Below are 23,848 nucleotides of genomic sequence, written 5' to 3' on the forward strand. Positions count from 1 at the left end.
CCTTGGACTACAGTAACACAGCTCAAGCTCCGGGCTTACTCACCTGGGGAACTCCTCGGACTTCAGTAACACAGCTCAAGCTCCGGGCTAACTCGCGTGGGAAAATCCTCGCACTACAGTCACACAGCTCAAGCTCCAGGCTAACTCACGTGGGAAACTCCTCGGACTTCAGCAACACAGTTCGATTTCCTGGCTGACACTGTTCGAGTTCTGGGCTAACTTTTCGGACCACTGTTAAACGGTTCTATGTCTGGGCTAAGACAGTTCGAGCTCCGGGCTGACTCATAAGTTAAAGTCCTCGGATTATCATTACACAGTTTGAGCTTCCGCCTAACGCAAGCTGGAAAGTCCTCGGATATCTGTAACACAGTTTGAGCTCCAGGCTGTCGATGCTCAGTTCCTGAATATGAGTCAATCTTCCCCGTTTTCTTTTGTTCTCTATACGATTGGATGTCATTTTATTTGGACGAGTTCGTAATTAAACTTTGTTACATTCAATGTTATAGATAACCAGTGTATCAAAGGGTAGTCACACCGTATAGTCAGTACGTTTTTGTTATTTAATGGATGCGTGCGTGCGTGTATGCCACGTTGGCGTGTTCGTTCGTGCATGTGTGCGTGTATGTTTGTGTGTGTCGTACTTAGATCTGAATCTCTCAGACAAACTGTAGGTCATACGATGACACAGGTGCCCTCTCAGACGAAGATGGACACGTTGAGAGAAGAACCGATAAGCTTCATATTTCAACGTTCTAAATAGGGACAGCCTATCGAACTCGACGACGGAGGTCCAAGTACATCTTAAATATAGAAAGCTGAAATTTTATGTAACAGGGAAGTTTCAGGTGTGTATATAAAAACTCGTAAATTACCTTGACAACAAAACTAATTTGTGGCACATGTACTCAATTAAAAATAATAGCCTGTCAAAATTAATGTTCAGACATTATTTGTAGTCACACAATACTGCAGTATGTTATATACACTAGTAAATCGTAATGTATATGTTTTTCTCTAATGTACCTATTATAGCATATGCCCATTACAGGAAATGTACCTAACTTTATTCGCCTGCAATTCACAAACGGAAGTTTTTGCCATTTTCTTACCATAGAGAACTTAGAAACCATGTTGTTTACATATCGTAATTTCTTCTAGATCTATCTTTTGTAAGAGTCTCAAAACTAAGTAGTTGTCAGAAATGTTGCTACAAGCATGGGATTTCCGTGAAAAATTAACCCATTCCAGAAATAAATGGAATCACGTGCTTGCAATTTCAAATACCCCACATGTCAAAATACTTCAAAAAGAGTTTCATTTCGTAACAAAATGAAATATTTCCCTATATGATAATCATAAAGGCGAATCTATTCAGTACTTATAATTTAGTTTTAGTATACAGCAAAAGATTTGTTTGATATGTCACATAATATACCTACAAACAGATTTATGTCTGGATTCAGATTTCTTAAAAGAAAGAGCACACGATTTGAAATATTTTCTTACGATTTCAGTTATACAGCACGGCTGTGTTGAAAGAGTTAGGGCCGACTGCAGGGGAGTAGCTGGTTTAGAAAAGATGTGTAGGTTTCCTGATCGATGGGAATTCGGGAGCATAATACCCGGAAAAGATTTCAGTTTGGGCATTCGGGAGCATACTACCCGGAAAAGATTTCAGTTTGAAAGTGGTATATTTCTAAAACAATTTCTAGCGACAACGGACTTCATAGACAATGACGTAGGAGCGATTGGGAGGGGTCGGGGAGGGGGGGGGGGGCGCAATGGGGGACCGGTCATCTAAACCTATCCATATGTTCCTTGATATTTTGACAACCAAAACAAACAAAAATCAACATAAAAAAAATTCATTGACAATAGAGATGACTCTAAATCCTTATTGGTACATCTAAATGCTGTTATCTACTGTTATTTCTGACAAAAACTGTATTTGGGGTCAAAAGTTGAAGGGGGCAAAACATTTGCTGGCCCAAACTCTCAGATTTACACTCTTTTATTTCAATCAGTTATTCGGTCTATGTACTTATTCAAGAAACATTCGGTTATTTTTAACACAAAAAATTCTAATATAAGTGTGCGACAGCTCTACATAATTTATACTTTTCTTTATTTTCCTTTGTAAATTGTATTTTACTTATCATATTTTGGTACACTGTTTCCGTAATATGTAGACACGTCTTCACTCATGTGCACGTATAGTGTAAGGCCTAGTATCTAATATGACATTTGCTTTCTTTAGCTCCCCTATTCAACGACCCCATTGACATCCGTTCTTTGTTAAATGTGAAAGATGTAAATAAATTGAATCTGATTATATTCTAGTAGCATTAATAATCAAAGGTTTCAAGCAGTATGGAGAATTTTGGGAAATTGAGTTGAGTATTTGCTGTTTTAAATATGAGTCCGAACTTTAGACCGGGACTTATGATGCAGCTGGCACAGTCTCGTGACGCCACATAAGACACCACTAGTGCAGGATATATCGAACTTAAATGAAATTGATATAAAATTGTTTTAAGGGATTTCTTTTTTATCAGACTGGTCGTATTTAAGTCATTTTATATACACCCGCCAATATGGATACTTCTGACAGTCTATGTCACACTGAACTGGCATAAATATTTTTGCTGCCATCTATGACTTTTATGGCATTTTTATCCGAAATTTAATGTCTGGTCACTATATCATACAGTCCACATAAATCATGAATGAGTAATGCTTATTATTGCTATTAATGTCAGAGGATAATAGTCTATTTAGCAGAGGTACTTTGTTTGTCTGACACATGTAGTCAGTTTTTTAGCCAATTTCTGACGTGCCATCATGGTTACAGTTTGACATGTCCTTGAGTTATTATTTTCATTTCTCACTCGGGGCGTTGAATTCTTCATGTGATGAAGCCATCCAACTGGCTTACGGAAGGTCGATGGTTCTACCCAGGTGCCCGCTCGTGATGAAATAATGCACGGAGGGGCACCTGGGGTCTTCCTCCACCATTAAAAGCTGGAAAGTCGCTATTTGACCTATCATGTGTCGGTAAAATAAAAATAAAATATATATATATATATATATATATATATATATATATATATATATATATATATATATATATATATATTCATTTATTCTGAGCGCGCGTGCGTACAGAACTAATTTTAGCACAGAGCTAAAAAGCCATGTAGGTCAGGCACTGCTATTGATTTCTCCGTTGGATTCTTATAATAGGTTAACATGTCACACACCAAAAAAAAAAGTAATTTCATATAGTCTCAACCAATTCAAATTTTTACCATGTCACTTAAAACACAACTACCCCCTTTTTTGAATGATAAAAAGAGGCCAAATGCCCACTGACAACTTAAATGAGTATATATAGTAATGGAACTTGTTTGCTATGAAGATGTTTATAAAGTGTCGTTTGTTTGCTAGCACTGCATTGAGCAATATTTCGTATTTAGTAACATATTTTAAAATATTAACATATCATTAGACTTCGTCACACACCAATGGTGATAAATGTCTCCTAAAAACTTATTTTCATAGAACTCTTACGTAGTTAGTCTACAGCTGGAAGAAATCCATTTCTGAACGAGGATTGCTCTTTTCCTTTCGTTTGTCATTCCGTCCGTCCGTACGGTCGTAAATTATTGTTGCTGTTGTTGTTGTTGTCATTACTATGTCAAGGCTCATTGATAAGCATTTGTAATATGCAAATTATTACCCTTGTAATGATATGTGGTTTATTATATATGACGATGTAGCATGTACAGGTCTGTAATTAAGTTCTGTTCTGTTCTGTTCTGTTCTGTTCTGTTCAGCTATTCAACAAATATGAAATATAATGTCCCTACAGGTTGTGTTCAATCTGACTGTTTTCAAATGGGGCAACCGGGCAGTTTGTAGCCACGCTTTGCCAGAAGTAATATTGGAAGGACCTAGACAAAATTGTTTCACAAGTGTCGGCTCTTTTTGTAGACACACAGGTTTATCATTCAGAATATGCCTATAATTTGTATCATGTCTTCAACACAATGGTAATGATAATGATAATTAAAAAAAGAAGAAATTGTCGTTAGTGTTATCCTTATGATTAACGAAACTAATATAATTTGCTATAAGCCATCCCTTAAGACTTTAAATTGCAATTATTGATTTGGAACTCAGGAATTTAGAATAAGAAATATGTGCACAAGAAATCTTTAGTATTTTGAATATATCGTTTTTAAAAACAGTATGCAGTAGCATGTGGACTTAATGTATTTGCATGTGGTTAAGATCGTCGTGACTGTGAATTAGTTCGAGTATCATGATTAGTTCCCAAGTCGCATATACAGTTGATTGGTCAGTTCCGGATCACTAAGTGCTATATTTGTTATTTTGCTTCGAAAACATATTTTTCAAAACACATTTTTTGCACAGGGAGGAAGGAAAATCATTCTGCTTTTTAAATCACCACATCTGGTTTGAAAATTCAAAGTAAATAATTATACTGTAGGAGCAACAGTGGTGTCACCACTTTGGTCAGTTATGGATCATTTTTGTCTATCCATGATCATTTTTCAATAAAACTAAAACGCACTGAGACACCTGTGAAATAATAATTGTTTTCTCTCATCCAAACAAATCATTACGCACTGGCAAGTTGGAAATATAAAAATATTTTCTTGTTTGAAAAACAATTTCTCGATTGTGTTGTGTCCCTGTTGCGTGAGTTGCGGATCACATAGATTGACAAAATACGATTTCTTTTCACATTCTTGTGACCTGCAAAAGTTATATTTTAGTATGTTATTTCCATCATTAAAGCAAATATTCATGCTAAGAACTAAATGATTATGTTTGTCATATAAGTGTATACAGTGCTGTGATCCAGAACCCCTATGATCCGGAACTGACCAACCAACTGTACATTTATACATGTATAACTTGAGACAATATAAATTATTGCTAGCGAAGAGTATGAAATGACACTACATTTCAACCGTCTAAATTATAATATATATACTTAACTATAGTATAATAAATTACACTGTAGCACGCTGTCTTCTTCTTCATAAATATTCATTCATGTCAGATTTATTTTATTTATGAGTGTACTGTTATTTTGTTATTCTTATGTGTATTACATAATCTTCCTCTCCCCACCCACTCCCCTCCCCGACATCTTACCTTGTTGACTTTTTCAGATGCATGACCTCGGAAAGAATGGCGTAGAACTTGTCAATTATGCAATGAAAACACTTTCGATGATGAATTTCATTATCTTTATTTTAAGTAGATCTATACTCATTTCAGTTTTGAAAAGCAAATGAGCCGTGCTATGGGAAAACCAACATAGTGCGTTTGCGACCAGCATGGATCCAGACCAGCCTGCGCATCCGCGCAGTCTGGTCAGGCTCCATGCTGTTCGCTTTTAAAGCCTACTGGAATTGGAGAAACTGTTAGCGAACAGCATGGATCCTGACCAGACTGCGCGGATGCGCAGGCTGGTCTGGATCCTTGCTGGTCGCAAACCCACTATGTTGGTTTTCTCATGGCACGGCTCAAATATTCAAATGAATACTGTTATAGAATTTCACTTTCAGTAGAATTTTCGAAAATTAGGACTTGTAGTAACAGATTATGCATGCAAATAATTCCTCTTGTTTTTAGTCACATTAAAGGTTTATAGACACCAAATAGGAAAAACGCATTTTAATCGACTATATTGCAATCCATATAAAATCATAAAACAGGTCTAAGCTTGACATTTTGTTAACATTGTCATAATGAAATAATTTCTCTGTAGAATTTGCCATGGTAAAGATTCTCAGTTTTGTGATGATTTAAATTAAACAAAAAAAAAAAAAAAAGATGTCTAAGTCTCATTCAGGTCGTAAGCTTAACCTATAGAATATACTTAAACATATTTGCACATTTTGTTGCATATCGTTTTGTAAAATTAATAAAGATATATACAAGTGTACGCCTTAAAATTACTGTTTTAAACGCCAAAAATTAAACATTATGTAAAGGTCATTCGCTTAAACATCAAATTCCTGAAGATTTCACATGCATCAAATTGTATTTTACGGTATCAGTTAACCAAAGTCTTTAAGTACGATCACGAGAAGAACGTGAACCTTTTTTTTTCAAAGAGGAATATGTCATTTTTTATACGGAAAGTAAAATTAAAGAAACTACTAACTGTGAAATGGGAGACAGCTATATATTTCTCTAAAATGTCTGCTTAGTAGGAAAAAATTGAAACTTTGCAACGTAATTAATCATAGATTATATTTTCTAGTCCATAACTTGCGCCTGACACAATATGTATAACAACGGGTGTAATTAAAATTCTAATGTCATTCGAACTAATGAGATATACAAATAAATGTATATTTTTGTTACTTGAAGGCGCACAATCTTTGAATTATGGAAGAGCGTGTGGAACAATATAAATGGAATAACGAGTGTAGCATGTATGGTGCACCCTGGTGGCGGGCTCACGTCATAGATGAGCATTGGCTGTCCTCAGTGGTTCTCAGCATAGATTTAAAACTAACCAATGGTATGGCTGAATTCTTAGACTGTTTCCAAACGATAAGGCTGAATTTTTAGACTGTTTCCAAACAATTAGGCTGAATTCTTAGACGGTTTCCAAACAATTAGGCTGAATTCTTAGACTGTTTCCAAACAATTAGGCTGAATTCTTAGACTGTTTCCAAACAATAAGGCTGAATTCTTAGACTGTTTCCAAACAATTAGGCTGAATTCTTAGACTGTTTCCAAACAATAAGGCTGAATTCTTAGACTGTTTCCAAACAATTAGGCTGAATTCTTAGACTGTTTCCAAACAATAAGGCTGAATTAGGCTGAATTCTTAGACGGTTTCCAAACAATTAGGCTGAATTCTTAGACTGTTTCCAAACAATTAGGCTGAATTCTTAGACTGGTTTCCAAACAATTAGGCTGAATTTTTACACTGGTTTCCAAACAAGTTTTATAACCCTAGAACCAGGAACACCAGTCTGTCGTTACGTCATTTAATTATTGTTAAAATGACCTCACAAGGCAAGAAGATCCAAGGTTAACAACAACTAAAAGAGAATCCAAGGTTAAAAGTAGTTTATGAACCACAAGAAATATGTAAGTGTTCAGTTTAAATCTATGAAATAATGTTTACTAAATGTCATAAATAGTTGTCGCAGAATTCAGCTTTGAAATCGGCCAGTTTCAAGACTGAAATCACAATTAACCAATCAGATTCAAGAGTTTTGAGGCTAGTATCCAATATCCGTCGTATAACCTTATACTTAGGTCAACAGTTTCAGTGTGTTTGTTTGTTTGTTTGTAAGCTTATTTATAGTCGCCAACAGTAACCCATATGGGTGACGCCTCCAGACGACTGTTGGGAGGATAGTGCAAGATACAGATGACGCTCCAATTCCAGAAGCTTCCCTGGTTCTTTAGCGTGCCAGGTGAAAAGCACCCATACACGGGGGCATCTTATCCCAGTGTTAGTAACTTTTAGTCGGAAGAGCGGGGGCTCGAAATCACGACCCCTGGATTCGTAGTTAGAGTGTTACCACTGGACCACTGCGTCCGCTCTAATTCAGTGTGTGCTCGCCCATATGGTTTTAAATAGGTGGCGAGGGTATATATATGCACAACAGAAACACAGAGAACAGTTCCTGTCTCATCTACTGCGGTTTGACAGCACGTCCAACCTTTAATGTCAATTTAAAGTAAATCATAACAGATACGTTGACACAAAGACAAACACCTTTAATATTTACCAAGCTGTATAGACAGTCATTAAACTGCTTTTGACAAAATTCTATTTATATCTTGAGCTCATTAAAATGAAGATTTTGTGCGACGCCTTGACGGTGTTTCCGCGATATAAATAGTGGCGGACGGGCGTTAAACATTCCTTTTGTTCTGTGCCGTCGTCTTTCACGCGCGGCGGAAATTTTGTCGTCTGCGCTTCTTGGAATAAGTGGTGTTGTGTTTAACAGAAAGGACACATTTGGCAGTTGACGACCTTCTTTAAAGTAGTTGAGGTAAATGAACATTGTTCTGAATCTGTTGTTTTCATTCCAGGGACTGATATTTCAAGATGCATACGTGTACGCGTACGTGAAAGAATTATTCTTATACATAGTATTACTGCCTGAAAAATAGGCAAAACATTAAATACATAAAATCCACATGTTAACAAATCAGATTTCGTTTTGGGTCGTGTACCGCTAAATAACGTGAAACTATCCAACACGTACACTTATTCGCACAAGTAACTTCAGTCTCTCTTTTGCTGTTAAGGGTTCGGAGAAAACGGCAACGTAATATACTCTTAGTGACAAAGGTTGACCTTAAAATATGATAAAATACAATTTGTGCCGTAAAATCGCATTTTATTTTGAAAATTGATTTGAATTTGTTTGTTTATTAAGTCGGCCTAATCAAATTTTGTTTTGGTCAATTATCTCTCTGTATGTACGTGTATGTTTCTAGGCTAAATTGTTGAAAATTCATTACCATGACATGAAATTATAATTCTGACACAACACGTGCAAACATCTTTTTTGATAAAACTATTTTTTACAAGGTGCCGCAATGGTCCATTTTACTGAAAACCCATTCACTTAGGGAACCAGTCTTGTAATGCAAAATCGCCATTGGTCAATTCTAAGAACATGTGCAGAACCAGCGAATCATCTATTAGAGTTTTTGAGAATGGTTTCAAACCTAAACTTTCATCTTGAAACAATACTGACATCATTATCATAGTTCATTGACACGAGTTAAACTGTACATGCATTTCTACATTATCCATGGATAGGTAAAACAGTCGATGTTATTTTGTTAAAAACAATTAATATTCTACAATGATTAATATTAAAATATTACGGAAATGATACTTTAAAAGAATACTGGTGACAAAGATTGAGTTATCAATTTGACACCCGATCACTCATATAATTTTGAGGAAGACAAATCTCCTCGTCCGAGCACGGTAAATAAATTATAATGCTCTATAGCAATAAATCTTCCGAAACAATTATCATTGTAACTTTGAAGTCTTTGTACAACAAGTTCGCGAGCTATTTGTTTTAGGCCATTCTATTCGCAGCCGACGTATACTAGTAACCATATCTATGTGTTTGAAGTCAGTTCTTAATACTTGTAGGCCAATTCTGAGACCAATTCTTGATATTTGTAGACCCTCTTTGTTTTAGGTCAATTCTTGATATTTGTAGATGTAGACCTTCTGTGTTTGAGGTCAATTCTTGACAGGTGTAGACCCTCTCTGTTTGAGTCCAATTCCTGATATTGGTAGACCCTCTTTGTTTCAGGCTAATTCTTGACATTTGTAGACCTTCTATATTTGATGCCAGTTGTTGATATTTGTAGTCGCTAATCGTTGAAGCTTTATTGTTTAAAAATATATCGGAAAATGCTTTTGGTACATATAAAGATATACGGCTTTTAAGTAGGTACCAATAGAAACGTCTGAATTCCATCAATGCTGCTCAGTGTTGATGAACTTTTGATGTCATTTTCCTATACAAATACTATCATATAAAAATGTAGGTATGTGTTTTAATCACGAATACTGAAATTTTAGATGTAATTTTAGAATGGCTTTCATTCATTCATTCATTGATTCATTCATTCATTCATTCATTCATTCATTTCTGCTAGAAGTGTTCTTCATCTGGAGGCATCTTCAAAACTCTCTCCTCTGTTACTGTAAAATTCCTGCGTACGAGTAAATGTAGTAGCAGAATGAAAGCTGTGTGTTAAAAGTCGCAATCTTTGTACAAAAGCCTTAATTGCTTTCCGTGAAAATTTGAACAAGAACTTTGAAATTTCAACCTACTCAAAGAACCATTTTTCGCAAATGGATGGTTCTCATGCTCATGAACGTTAGGTAAATTTCATAGAATGTCTAGATAAGGTAATGGAATTGAGAAACACACCTTTTTAGCATTGTCATCCGCAATATTAACATTATTTTCATTCGGTAGTATGAAATTTGACACATTGAGATTTCCCTATCAGTAATTCATAACGCAACAAAGAACAGTTAACACTGTGAAAAAAAGAAGTAACAGCATTTTTGATAAATCCTTATTACTAGGAAAGTAAAGGGTTCAGTTTTAACCCTTACCCTGCTAAAGTCCTTTATCAAAAAGATTCTGACTGAATGGCGATCAGTGCAGATCTTGATCAGACTGTATGGATGAGCTACCTGATCATGATCTGCACTGGTCGCAAAGACAGAATCAATAAGGGTTAAACAACAGGTTTGATACAAGGGTCAGGAAACGTCATTGCGGGGAGTGTGATAATAATTATGTTGGACGTAAATGTACATTATCGTTAAGTTGAATGGACAGTTAGTTAACTTGTTGCATTTCTGTTATTAAGGTGCAAATAAAGGTATACGCAAACAGTGTAAAATTCACCTCTTAGATATAAACAACACACTGACGACGCCAGTACCATTTTTCAGCAAAGTGTTAATATTAACATATTGCCGTCACTTTTCTTGATCTCTACATATTTAACTTAATTTCTGTATACATTTATCTGATGCCATAAGACTTTGGCATTACTGGATTCTTAATTCCTTCATTTTGTGACCATCGTTCTCCCAATTTTCAAAATGATTTTCACATTTGACAAGCGTATCAGTTTTCTTAACAAAAATGCTCTAAATTATCTCCCTTTACCATCACGACTTTTTTAATGTTTCTAACTGCATTTTGAAAACTTTCCGGTTTTTTTATTTGTTTTCTTGGCACATGAAAATAAGAAATTTTATAAGATTTTAACCATGAATATTGAAACCGCAGTTGTTTTTGAAATGATCTTAATATGAGTAATTTTATATAAAAAAGTAAGCTTTTCTGATTACCTTCCTTTATTGTCAGGATTTTTTCCAAGTCTTTTTCTGACCTTGCTAGTTCTCCGTTTGGACAGCGGTTTTTTATTACCGACATTGGAATCAGAACATGAAATTAGAGGAGGTATTGGCTTCAATTAAACATTGGTAGCGAAATTTATTATGCCAGTCTGTATGTAAGTATCTTCATTTTGTGTTGTTTACTATTTATCTAACCTGTAATTAAGCAAGTGTCAGAGTCAACGTACATCCTATCGTTCGAGAAGTCCAGAAAAAAAGTACAACTACATAAACCTACACGTGGCGATGAAGAGAATTTAAAACAGAGGAGATACCATTTAATTTATGTCCAACGTTTCGGTAATTAAATCACAAACTATACCAGTAGGTCATTAGAATTTTAATAGTGTAACAAAAAGCCTCTACCTTTGAAAGGTACCGAGGTCCTCATGACATTTAATACCTGAAATATAATATATCATATTTTGCATAAAATAACGAATGTGGCGGATGTGGTAAAGTTACAGTTTTATGAATGAAGATTTTTTTTAGCCTGTATACAAGATAAGAGGTCTTACCAGAATGCGACGCTGTTAACGTGATCAGATAAAATCAGGGTAACAACAGTGTCAGATGATTGCTGTGACTGATGATGATGATGATGATGATGATTGTGTCGTTGCTTTTTATGCTTATTATGATGAAGATGATGTCGTTTGATAATGATGAACATTTTAATGATCATGATTTTGAATATTGTGATTTTAATAATAATAATAATAATAATAACGATAATAATGATGATGATGATGATGATGATGATAATAATAATAATAATAACAATGATAATAATAAAAAGAAGAACATAAGTAAGAATAATGATAATATTAATACTGTTATAATACGTATTTTCATCAGCAGGATTTTTGTCAGCAGCAGCAGCAGCAGCAAAGTCCATCATAATTGTTTTTGATTCTTAGTTTTTGTTGTTCATCATCATTATCATCAGCATCATCTATATCATCTTCAACAACAACATCAACGATAGGCTCATGTTGCTTTATGGCGACTTTTGATGATTTGGTTGTTTCAAAAGTCACTGAACAATTTCCGTCGACGTCGGAGGGTGTGAAAAAAATGTAATTTTTACGACCTACTTACCCTTAATAATTCATGGAGGCTGTAAGGCAAAAAATGAAAGAACACAATATTACATTTTGTCATGACGACAATGTTGCAGATAAAATTGGCTCGATAAAGTACGACACTTCCAATCAGGAGGTCTTAGGTTCTATATATGGATCCATGCTGCTCGCAAACCCACTGTGTTGGTTTTCCCATGGCACGGCTCATTTAAAGGTGAGACTATGTTGTTCTTGTGTTGATTCTGCCTGCTAGGACGGTAAGGAGTCCAGGACCACTAGTTAGATTCCGTTTACCGTTTAAACATATTTTATTGCCAATATATACATATATAAACTTATATAAACAAACACATTTGTGACTAGTGGCAATGTATAGATAGATATAAGAGTAAAAATGATGCAATTAATTTGCATTAACATGTACTACATTTAGGAAAAAAAGATCTTTAAAAAAGAGAAACGAATACGTGTGACTTATATAGACAAAACATATTTGTGAACTAGTACAGGTGTACAAAAAGATGTAAGAGTACAACTAGTCAGTGTACAAAAAGATGTAAGAGTACAAAAAAGATGCAATTCAATTGTATCAACATACATGTACTACATTTGGGGAAAAAGAACATAAAAAGAAACAACTGGGGTCTTGTCAATAATAAACTTATATAATTATATATAAATAAATTGAATGATATTGCCTGCTAAATATGGTGAGTCTCAAAAGCGTTTGGTTGATTTTATGTAATGCTGGACTGAGCAGAATATTTTGCAGTTGTCTTCATATGACAATTCAGAATTACCAACTAAAAGAAGTTGTGTACTTAAAGGACGATATTGCCTTAGATCGAGGAAAAGTTTAATCCTTTGATTTGTATATTTCGTACAAGTGAAAAGAAAATGTTTAACGTCTTCAATATCTTCTCCACTAGAACAGATTGAGTGCTGAGACAGATGGTTGCAAAATAAATGATAATTCAAATTACTGCACGCGTTTCTAAGCCTTGCATGAATTAAAGAAAAATTTCTTTCTCCTACAAAATACCATTTTGGAGTTTCTGTAGTTGGAAAAAAGGTCGTTTTTAACAATCTTTTAAAACTTGATACGGTGTTTGTGGCTCTTATTTCAGGACTCAAATTGTTCCATGTATCAACAGCAGAAGGCACAAAGGAATTAGAAAATTTCTGAGTTCTTCGACTGAGGATTATATAATTTTCAGCGTTTCTTAAGTTGTAATGTGTAGAATTGTTGACAATGTTTGGAAAATATTATTCAAATACTCGGGCGCATCACCGTTACGAATTCTAAATGTGATTAAAAGTTTTTGATATAATCGTCTGTCAGATAGTGAGAGCCAATTAATTTTCATTCATATCTAAAGCATTGTCTAGCATTACCGCTAAATCGTTCCAAAATGCTACAGGCTTATTTGGCGGTCGGTAAACGTAGCACAGTAAAAAAGACATAATACCTAATTTAACTTCTAACCAAATAGCATCTATTGAAGGATTTTCAAATTCTAGTTTTCGGTAAGATACTATTTTTTTCAGAAACGTATATCAAAATTCCACTTAAATGTGCGGTAGAATCTCGACGATACAAACAGTTGTTATAACCTTGAATAAACATTTTTTCATTTTCAACAGTGTCAGTAAGATGTGTCTCTGTGAAGCAGAGTATGTCGAAACCAAGGAGGTTATCTTGTATAAATTCAATTTTATTACTTAAAGATCTAATATTTAAGTGCAGAATAGATATACTGGGATTTTTGTTTTCATTATTTTGAGGGCCTGGATTTTGTTCAACATCACCAGACATTAGTACTAGAGTAAATAACAGAAATGCAAATTCTATGTTTAGAAAACAATATGTAGAAATGTGACATAATTTCTTAAGCGAAGTAATGCAAGATGTAAAGAAAATAATTAGCAAGTCAGAGCAAAAAAAGTGCATGTACATTTTTTCTTTCTTGAAAAGCTTTTGAACTTTACAGTAAAATAACCCTATGGCCGCTCTATAGAGGTTTAGATCATTACCCATTGGGTAAGATGTACAACCGATTACTTGAGATATGCGACCAAAGATAAAGGGTAACAGTACAAGCTAGGAAAACAGAAAACAAAAATAACTAATACTAGACACAATAGCGTAAAAAACATATTTCAGTGAAGAGGAATGGTTGAGTAAAAGCTTGAAGAACTTCTACTAGTGTAACTGGTTTGAAAAGTGATCAAAAGTAATTGTGACTTTGATTTACCTAACGTGTTAATATCAACTATTTAAAGAAAGTCACGGAGATATAACAGCCTGCAATCTGACTGAAGTACTTGATCTTCCAAACGAAGATCTGAGAACGACCCATTCACATACGTCTTCTGTATATTTTGGATTTCCAGTATTGCTATTTTTATTTTAACCATTGAGACGACTTGTTAGAATGTCAAAGAGAAAAAAAAAGGTGCAGTTATGCCAGGGCTCGAACCCGGGACCTCTCGATTACTAAGCAAGTGGCCTATCGACTGAACTAACCGACTATCTGACACATTCCGACATAAGAATTGTAAATATCAAAAGTCAAGGCTACAGGTAGATTTGCTAAATTTTGTAAGTTAAGCTCTGATTGGCTAGCGGAAGGGTCGTCAGAACGAGGCTATGAATAGGTCGTTCTCAGATCCTATGCGTAGCGTAATAGGAGATGTACTTTAGTCAGATTGTAACAGCCTGTTACGATAAATATAGACACGTGTACACAAAATATGTACAAACATATATACACATTTACATATGTATTTATATACATAAAAATAACCAAAAATTGTTGTGACGTTGAATTACAACGCATGTTAGTTAATATCAATTTAATATTTGGAAATAGTCACGGAGATATAACAGCCTATAAAGAGAAATAGAGACATGTTAGATTAACTGACACCAATTTACATTTACTGCAGAAAATAACAGCAAACTAACTGGTTTGATAAAACTGCTGGCAAATTCAAATTAAGCATTCAAAGACGTTAGACATAAAACCGTTCATTCTGCAGTGTTTATTTTCTCGTCCTTACAAACCTCCGTAAAATAAAATGACATTGTCGGCCATTTATTTACTCAATTCTAGGTTAAGTGTAAAACGCGAGCGAACAAGCGTGGCCATAAATTTATCGTCACCGTCTGTTATTTAGGAAGACGATACGTTTTCTCCTGTCACATGACCACTATATAAGGAAACTCTTGTCTATATTTTAACGCAGAAGTGTCGGATTTTGGCTAGCTCTGGAAGTAAGGTAAAACACTTTATATGTACTATTTCAGGGTATTTTACTGCGATTTTTATGCGTTTGATACATACAGCATCCAATAATCATATAGCATTAATTCATTCATTTGTTTGTCATTTTAATCGTCGTTTAATGTATTTATAATAATATTGTTATAAATTTGGGGAAAGATAAAGTAAATTAGTTTGTTCAAATGATGATGATAAAGATGAGATGATGGTGGTGGTGGTGCTGCTGCTGCTGATGCTGATTGTGATGGTATTGATGAAGATGCTGAGGGTATTGATCGTTTGGAATATGGTAAAATAAATTGTTAAAGCTGCTCTAGGAATCTTACTGAACATAATATGACAGTTTATTTTTGTTAACCTTTGCTTTGCAGCAAATGATAAAAACTCTTTTTATGCAGCAAACTTAATCATCACCATCACACGTAAATTCCAGCATGTTCAAATCAAATATCATCATCATTATCATCATTTGAACATACTAATTCATACGATGTGTCATTATTTCATAAACACCCCCTAATACAGTCAGTAAGTCAAATAGTTGTAACAGCTAGTAGTTTTGCAGTTGTATATTAGCGTTGTTTACTCACAAACTGACTAAATTTTATATCGAGACTATTGAAAAAAAAAACGTTTGTTTTAAGATTTAACCTTTTTGCTTCTGGGCAGTTAAATGATAGAAAAACTATGTATACTTTTAATTTGAGGTCATAGAAAAGTCATAATTTTAATTTAAAAAGAAAGTCGCAAAATTCAAAGCAAGTCATCATTGGGAATTACTCATATAATTTCGATTTTTTATCAGGATATATCTGTTTTAAATGAAATTGCTTGATATCTGCACAAAGATCTTTGACGTAAAGTTGTCTAACTCGTTTCAAGGTATAAAACTTTATCGTTGTTCACTGGAAAATGATGTTATACTACAATTAAAAATAAAGTTTTAAACACCGGCGGCGGTCTATATTCATAGATGTGCAGCAAGTCTTACAAAATTGTTAGCTGTCACGTAAAAAGGGTCCATTTTGTACGGCGACGTCGTTTAAACGTTGTATTAGCAATTGATTCTATCGAAAAGGTCACCTGTTTTGACATTGTGAAACAGCTTTTTATGTGACAATACACTTACATTGCTTAATTCGGCTGTGGTTAAATGAAACACCGATCACAGAACAGGCAGTTTATTTCCCTCTTCAAGTTCCTACAAAACAATATTTTGCAGATATTTCGTATCGATATATGCAATTAGTTCTTCCTACAAGGACCTTTCACAACCAAGCGTTCTCGTTGCCGACTACCCAACCTCTCTTACAATCCGCCACTGTCTTATTTATAGATACAGGATATTTGCACCGTTTATCATAAAATATACATCTTTATACTCTCTACCGGAGTTGATAGCTTTGATTTTTCCCACATTCAGTATGGGTATAGTCAATGGGGAAAACCTGTTATATACTCATTTTTAATTTGATAACACATGATAAGCGATTTTAGAGTCGTGACCGTACGAATAAAAGCAGCTGTCCGTAAAATCCTTTTTTTTCCTTTCGTGCCACTAAAGTCTGTCGCGGTGCACGGAACAACCGGATATATAATAAACTAAGGAAAACATTTTTGCAATTGTGATTTGCAATGTATCCATTTAAACAATATTATCGGAACAATCTAGCTCAATAACGTAAACATGCCATTTCTGATTTGACCGCGGAACATTGATATCTTAAAATATCTTATCAATATCCTTAAACAACTTGGCATGGTATAAATTAATTATTCAATTTACAATAACATTAGTGGATTTATGAACTGCATTTTAAGGTAAGTTTCGATCTGTCACTGTATTTTAAAGATACTTTTTGCCTTCCAAATAACGGCATCGGTTAGATATTGTACGGTGTCCCGAAAGGGTCAACGCGTGTTACGCAAATGTGATCAAATTATGGTTGAATGTCAAAATTTCACATTGTCAGCTTTCACGTAATGTTTCTTCTATTTAAATAATTAATTTGCATGTTTTCGTGTGTAAGTTTACATTACTATATTCAAATCCTTCATTTCAAATAAATGTAGCTCGGCACAGAACCAGTTAGCTGTGTCCAGTGGAAGAAAATAAAGGCTCAAAATGCCTCAATTTATAGTGTAGCTGCCATCATTTTGGTTATGAACATAACATATCATTAGTTTCTTTCTAAATCTTTACTTCGATAGTTGTTTCCTCTAATATATGTCAAAAGTTTTAATATTGATTCACATAGAAAAACGTTTTATTAAACCAATTGTTTTATTACCACCTTTTATGTCTGTTGCGGAATAAGTTCATGTGCAGTATTAAAAGTAGTGCCTTTTTACCCATGTAGTTGTGCTTAACATCAAACCTTATGGAATTTAAGAAGTAAAGCGTTCAAATACAAATGTAGCGGTTCTCGTATCGGGTGGCCTCGGTAGCTCAACTGGAAGAGCGTTGGCACGGTATGCCGATGGTCCGAGGTACGAGTCCCGGTCGAGTCTGCACATTTTTCCCGAGACTATTACACAAAATTTGTAAGTAAGCATGCACTTCTGGCAACTGAAGCGGACTGATGCAAGGGGTAGGGCGAGAGATCAGGGTTCAAACCCCACTTCAGAAGCTGACCTTGGTCGGGATCTCCAAGTTTTATGACTCCGATGCAAATTCTTGACTTAAGGTATGGTAACCGCATCCGGCAATATATATCTTCACACGAGCAATCTTGAATGTAACCAGGTCAAGTGTATGTTCTGAGACTGGTGTAAAATATTCTTGGTATTAACTCAAGCATTTTACTCTTTTGTTTGAATAATAAAGAGCTCCAGAAGTTAAATTTTTTTAAAGAAAGGATTTCAAATATTTTGTCACTTTCCCCTTGACCTTCCGGAAGTCAGTAGTTAGTTTTCACGCTTTGCTTACTTCCGGTCTGCATGTGTTTTTTGTTTCACATTTTGGCGAAAATGGGAAGCGCTCTGTTTTGAAATAACTAAGAGAAGTGTTATTAATTAACATATCACTTTGCTACGTTTATTGTAATGTTGTTTGTAAGTGATATGACGTATGACATATTTTGTCATAATGATTTATTTATGTGATAAATGAGGTTTTGTAGTAAAAATGGGATTTTAGTAATGTTGATATGAGCCGCGCCATGAGAAAACCAACATAGTGGGTTTGCGACCAGCATGGATCCAGACCAGCCTGCGCATTCGCGCAGTCTGGTCAGCATCCATGCAGTTCGCTAACGGTTTCTCTAATTGCAATAGGCTTTGAAAACGAACAGCATGGATCCTGACCAGACTGCGCGTATGTGCAGGCTGGTCTGGATCCATGCTGGTCGCAAACGCACTATGTTGGTTTTCTCACGGCGCGGCTCATATATTTCTGACACTGATACGCAGAAGTTTGAGATTTTTAAGCTTTTTTCTTGGAGCAATAATCGTTGCATATTTCAAACTTTCGGTTAACTTGAAATTTGAATAGTGGCACAGATACAGCGAACTGTATGTGCCGGCCTACGAGTTTAGACTACGGCATTCAATCTCGTGTATGTGGCTTTTGTCTTATGTACCGACTGACTTTGAGGTTACCAAATTTTCAGCGTGACTACAATATTCCTGCCTGTTTTACGCATCACCTTGTCATAAATGAATATCATCCATTGTCTTATAATAATGTAAAACTTTTGACACATTTCCTTCTTAAAGTTATAATTTTAAAGCAACTGGCTCGCACATATAAATACAGGTAGTAAATTATCTAAGGTCATAAGGCAGCAAATTTTTAGGTCATAAGTTAGTAAATTGTAAGTTAATAAATACTTTATAGATGAAAACTAGGTTAGTTGTTTATAGGTCATGTAGGTCATAAAGCAGTAAATTGTGAATAGGTCGGAAAAAAACAACAACAGTAAGTTAAGTATAGGTCTTAAAGAATAAAATTGCTTTTAGGTCAGAAGTTAGTAAATTAACCCTTAGCCTTCTGGCGGCAAGTGACTATGCCTTTGCGACCAGTGCATGGTCTGCACTGTTCGCTATTCAGTCAGTAAATTTTCAGTGAACACACCTTTGAATAATAAATGGTATTGCCCAAATTGAATGATGGACCAGTCCATTTCAGAAATTTAGAAGGGTAAGGGTTAATGGTCGAATACGATGATAAGTTAGAAGTAGAACGATTAGATTATTTGTTTACAAATGTGTTTTAATAACATCATGTAGGTGTCTATACATTAGTATAAGTAGCTATGTTCAGTGCATTCTAATTTAATTGACTAATAGTGTTGGAGTAGTTCTCATTTTCTGTATAAATAAGGTTGTATTTAATTTCTCATTGTGTGTCTTTTTTGAAAAATTCGTTCAAAAACATTTCTCTTTGTGTTCAATTCAGGCTCGGTGCGATTATTTTCTAGACGTTACATGACAAAGCTACTTTAAAGTAAAGTGAGGTAATAATTCAAATGCTAGGACTAATTAACATTAAGAAGACGTTAAAATGATTTATATGTGGTTATTAATTAAGAACAGTATTACCATTTTCATGTCTCGCAGCTTACTCGGAATGCTTCTGTTATAGCTGCACTTTAGCCTCGTCAGTATAGTGATAAAGGTCAAACTAGAATGATCTTCCTCCAGCAGGCCAAGGGTGTGTATCGGTGTAATTTAATTAGAATTGTTAATTTTTATGTTGATTGATCAGCAGACGTCTTCAGTATCAGCTTGTACCGAATTCAGTGCTCAACACGCTAGTCATGTGTACGCAAAAGGCAACGATTGATGGGCCGCTGGAGCACGCGCAGATCATTTAGTCAAGCTTTGTTGTCACTGTTTTACCTTAATGATCCGCACAACTAGTATGTTAAATTAAAAAAAAAACGAAAACAAATAGTTTTTTTCTTGATTGAACTAAAACTGATATATGAAACTGTTCGTGACTTATCCGAAACCATGTTCGAAAATGTTGTGTGTTTAAGTCCCTGTCGGGTCAGAACCTAGTCCAGCTCGTGACGTAATTATCACTTTGACTGTATCGCATATATTACACGCAGATTTGAATTGATAAATGAAACATGGCAGTTTCCGTGTGATAAGTAAACGTATTCTCGTTTGGCAATTCGGCATGGTAAATGTAGGTTTTCCGTAAAAAACGGAGAATGCCGGAATTTCTTACGGATCATATACAAGTAGTTTGCCGACTGTCTTAAAGGGGTACGCCTTCATATTTTTTTTTTTTTTGGCATTTTATTTTTAGAAAGTACTTTCATTTTCTTAGTAATCACTGGAATTTATATCAGTATATTCCGGAATCCGGATAAATGTAAATATAGAGGAAAATCACAGTCACCTCTCGAGCTCTAAAGGAAGTTCATTCATAAATAATATATAAGTAATGTATAAAAATACAAAATGCTGCGTCAACCACGCAGTAAAAATAATATAAAATAGAAAGAAATTAGCTGTACTCTTTATCGAATTCATAAACAAACGAAGCAAGAAAAAAAGGGTATTGATATGTATTTTATGGACGTTTATTTATGTAATTATGACGTGGGTTTTGAGTCATGTGCCTTCAGATGTTGAAACTGTATCAATATTCATGATATCTTTTTAATGATGTCTAATCCATTGAAAGTAAATGTTCTGCTTCATTTTCTCTCTCGCCCTTAATATTTCAACTATTTACAACTTCCATTCATTTGTTATCAGCGGGCACGCCAATCGGATTTATTATTTAACAGATTTATAATGTTGATTTAAACTTGAAGTGGGTTTCAACGAACTCGACAGTCAAAAAAGGGATGGTTGGGCTGAAATGAGAAATTTCTGGTCCGGAAAGTGTGTCATGTCTAAGTGCGTAGTACATATATGTTTAAAGGCCCACATAATGAGACATGAAATGATATTAAAATATGAACTTTCTTCACCTTAGGCCTAGCGTTTCTTTAAAAGAAACAGTTTACTTAGAGTTTAAAAATTAATTTTTAATGCATAAATATAAGTATCAGATAAAGACTTTTTATAAATGGTAAACATGTTCTATTACCTCCCTTTAATATATCACTTTTTATAGTAACAGAACAATCTTCATTTATCCTGCATATCGTAGGCTTTAAGGACGTTCATAGCTAGCCTTAGTCGTTCTAGCAGTCAGCTATGTATTAAATTACTATTTGAGCCGCGCCACGGGAAAACCAACATAGTGTAATTGCGACCAGCATGGATCCAGACCAGCTTGCGCATCCGCGCAGTCTGGTCAGGATCCATGCTGTTCGCTTTCAAAGCCTATAGCAGTTAGAGAAACCATAAGCGAACAACATGGACCCTGACCAGTCTGCGCGGATTCGCAGGCTGGTCTGGATCCATGCTGGTCGCAAATGTACTATGTTGATTTTCTCATGGCGCGGCTCAATTTTTGTTTTATAACATAGTCAGTAACGTACCTTTCCACCAAAATATCCATGGAGTATTTTGTGTGTTACGCTTGTTAAATTTGGTAAAATTCTTCAAATTTTTACACTTTCACGGTCAATGAGTACATAGAAGATAAGGTCAAAGACGGAGATCTGATCATGCCTAAAAATATGAAGTCCACACAAAATAAGTTTAGATAATTTCATTGAAATTCTTTCCTATTGTCACAGAAATGACTTTTTTATCATTGTGCGTTAAAGAGTCCATTTAAAGCTGGTCGCTCACAGCTCATGTGAAATAAATCGGAAACTGTTTGATAAAGAATGGATATCTGACATTAAAAAGTAACAAAAGAAGCAGATAACGGTGGTTAAGAGTAAATACACAGAATACAAGTTTCAACTAATTTCGATAGGAGTTTGTTTTTAAAAGGAGGTGCATGCATTAAAATTGTTGCTAGCAAAAAAGAAGGTCCAAAAGGGGAGATTTGTACTTGTAAAACAGGCTTTATTATATGTTATTATATTTAATTTTGACATGGAAATCTTGTCTTAAATCAAGACCATTCTAAGTATTGGCCAAGGGCTTTATGCTTTAATTTAAATCATTTTAATCAATCAATCAATCAATCAATCAATCAATCAATCAATAAATCAATAAATAAATAAATAAATAAATAAATAAATTTTATAAATAAATAAATAAATAAAACGACAAATGCCTGATACCAACTTACCTAAACGTCTACTAAACGGCATCAAAAAAGAGAAGAAAAATCAAACAAAAAAGAGAAAAAATGCCGGTATTCATGTGTCATAAAAGCTATCGTGATTGTAACGTCATTCATCCATGTCCTACACAATAGCCACTAGCATTCATGGATCAGGTAAGTCATTCATACGGGTGGTTTTACGTTAAAGTGGCCGTGTCGCCATACATAATCTACTTATAAACTGGATGTATTCAGAATTAATGTGTCTTTAAAATTCAATCAACACTCATTTTAGATCTGCTTCGCATATAAATGTTAGTGAAAACATTTATTGTAAGTACGTGGTGTTATGTGTGGAAAGGAGTTGAAAGTGATATTATAATGACGTAAAATATCATTCATTAGACAATTTGTAACAATTATACGAGACGCATTCTTTAAAAATTTGTATACGCTATTATGGTAAACCGAGTAACTGTAAAAATAATATCGCTCCCTAACCATACTGTATGAATGAATTGAAAATAGTAATGCGAAAGCATGTGATTTTTGTCGGAATATATACTGTGAGGGTATGTACTTTTTCATACATTAGATCAGCATCTTTATGTTATACACTGGCCGGTCAATAGTCAAAACTGTTGCCCTAGGTTCACGAGAACTTTTTCTATGTCGGTTTTGTAAATGTAAATTGATGCACATCGGGGTCACAGGTGCTTATCGTGTCTTTGTGCCCATAGTCTGATAGAATGCCTCTTACCCATCTCAACAATGTTCTCTAAAAATGAAAAAAAAAAATACATAGAAGAACAACACTTGTATCAGTTTATCTGTTTTATATAATAGTTTTATACTGGTTTTCTTTGTAAATTCTTCCCCCATCTTTTGAAGGGACGGAGAACACTATGAACACAAAGACTGGACGAGCACGTGTGGTTTGGGTTACTTGTATATCTGAAGTGACACGTGTACATTAGAAATTATATAGGTCATGACTGATTTAATTGATGCTGATGTAGGTTCAAACCCGCTAAACAGTTAAATAAAGTAACATATTTACCAGTAAAACATGTTTACAATCGTTCAGCTTTTAGTATCATTTCTGGTCTTCATTGAAACGCTGACAGAAAAGAAGCAATACTATAGTGCAGGTACGACTGGCATCTAACATTAGCTTAGACTTGAGATCGGACCTCTGGCCACCCAGTCTCGTAATAGCCAGCTGGTCGGCGCTACCTGAACACTTGAATAGGAAAGCGCATCTGTATAAGTCCCATGTCTGTCTAGAATACAAACACGGTATGTTATAAAATATTTATGCTTGGTCCTTTTATGGATGATATATATAACGAAAACAGTACATTGTATATGT

General features: G+C 34.7%; 1 protein-coding gene across 7 annotated transcripts in view; it reads left to right on the top strand.

Moving 5' to 3' along the window:
- Positions 1-7,909: 7,909 nt before the first annotated feature.
- Positions 7,910-23,848, top strand: part of LOC123538463 (electrogenic sodium bicarbonate cotransporter 1-like) — a 62,604-nt gene continuing 46,665 nt past the window's right edge. For 6 of the 7 annotated variants that reach the window (XM_053530054.1, XM_053530052.1, XM_053530057.1 and 3 more), the window contains exon 1: positions 7,910-8,063. The gene's annotated coding sequence lies outside the window, so the exon portion shown is untranslated. Of the gene's footprint in view, positions 8,064-15,198; positions 15,340-23,848 lie in introns of those variants that run through there. The other variant, XM_053530055.1, reaches the window with a different exon arrangement.

This window comes from Mercenaria mercenaria, chromosome 18 (genome assembly GCF_021730395.1).
Source record: "Mercenaria mercenaria strain notata chromosome 18, MADL_Memer_1, whole genome shotgun sequence".
Classification (NCBI taxonomy): domain Eukaryota; kingdom Metazoa; phylum Mollusca; class Bivalvia; order Venerida; family Veneridae; genus Mercenaria; species Mercenaria mercenaria.